Consider the following 1,828-nt stretch of genomic DNA (forward strand, 5'->3'; position numbering starts at 1 on the left):
TTTTCCCCCCCCCCCCCCCGGTTAGCCAGAAGAGACTGACTCGGGAGTTCCTCGGACCGTTGCAGCGAAGGATCCACACGTTGACAAGTATTTCACGTGTTTGCTTTGGGCGCTCGGAAGGCCCCCCCAAGGAGGTGGAGGGGTTGGAAACCTGGAATGGGGAGGGACAATCCCCAGGAAGCCCTGCGGGGTTGCCCGCCATGGTGCAGTTATCTTGGCTTAAGCGCCGTTGGGTCTTCCTTCCTGATGGCAACTGGGGGGGCCATCAGATTGAGGTTTGAAAGAGGGATTATTTCCAGATGGTGCAATCACGACTGCTCTTTTACGACCACCCTCTGGAACACCCAAATCGTCCTTGGGGTTTTTTTTCCCCCCAAAGAGAGCGTGGATCTTACCACCTCGGTTCCCAAACCTATCTCCCCCAACGTGGTTAGCAACACACGTAGGGCAGTGGTTCTTAACCTTTTTAATGCCGCGACCCCAACCGGTCGTAAGTCGAGGACTAAACCGGTCGTAAGTTGAGGACTAAACCGGTCGTAAGTTGAGGACTACCCAACCGGTCGTAAGTCGAGGACTTTCCCTGCCCGGGAGCGCCGTGCATGCGTGGTTCCGCCCCCTGCGCCGGCCGAGGCGTAGCTGGCAAGCGGCAGAGACGGAGCAGGCCGACCACCAGCTGGCCCAGCCCAAGGGAGGTAAGGCACCCACCAGAAAAGGGGGGAAAATGGTGGACAAAAAAAATGGCGGACAAAAAAATGGCGGACAGCCTTGCTTGGCGACCCCCATGAAATGGTCGATCGACCCCAAATGGGGTCCCGACCCACAGGTTGAGAACCACTGACGTAGGGGGTCATGGTAGGTCATGTATCCCTGCACGTGTGCACGTATGCATGGCTATCAGTTGCAGATTTCAAAAGGAGGAAACCGTTCTGACGCCTCCTGTCTTTCCAAAGAGTTCTAGTTCTACGCAGGCTCCGGAGGGGTGGATCCTCACAAGACGACCCCTTCCCATTTGCCCCAACGTAGGTAGATTCGAGTGATCCATTATCCATCTCAGAAACGGGGGAAAAAAGCCCAGTGTCCTTAAATATTTAACAGACCCTCGCCTGCCTCTGAGCACGTGCAAAACTCCCAGCCATTCTGTGCAAAAGAGTTCTGGGATAATAGAAAAGCACAGGGGAAAGGAAGGAAGAATAAATAAGGAAGAACAATAATAATAAAGTTGGAAGGGACCTTGGAGGTCATCTAGTCCAACCCCCTGCTCAGGCAGGAAACCCTATACCAGTGGTGGTGAACCTATGGCACGGGTGCCAGAGGCGGCACTCGGAGCCCTCTCTGTGGGCACACGTGCCGTTTCCCCAGCCTCGCCTCCCCCCATGACCCCCTCCTCACCAGGAGCCCCCCTGGAGGAGAGTATATAATAATAATAGTAAAGTTGGAAGGGACCTTAGAGGTTATCTAGTCCAACCCCCGCTCAAGCAGGAAACCCTATACCATTTCGGACAAATGGCTGTCCAGTCTCTTCTTAAAAACTTCCAGTGTTCACCGCTTCTGGAGGCAGGTTGTTCCACTGGTTAATTGTTCTAACTGTCAGGAAGTTTCTCCTTAGTTCTAGGTTGCTTCTCTCCTTGGTTAGTTTCCATCCGTTGCTTCTTGTCCTGCCTTCAGGCGCCTTGGAGAACAGCTTGACTCCCTCTTCTTTGGGGCAGCCCCTGAGATACTGGAACCCTGCTCTCATGTCCCCCCTCGTCCTTCTCTTCGATAAACTAGACATACCCAATTCCAGCAACCGTTCCTTGTACGTTTTAGGCATTGTAAAGTGGTATTAAGA

The sequence above is a fragment of the Protobothrops mucrosquamatus genome, unplaced genomic scaffold, assembly GCF_001527695.2.
Source record: "Protobothrops mucrosquamatus isolate PMUCROS unplaced genomic scaffold, P.Mucros_1.0 scaffold2229, whole genome shotgun sequence".
Lineage (NCBI taxonomy): Eukaryota > Metazoa > Chordata > Lepidosauria > Squamata > Viperidae > Protobothrops > Protobothrops mucrosquamatus.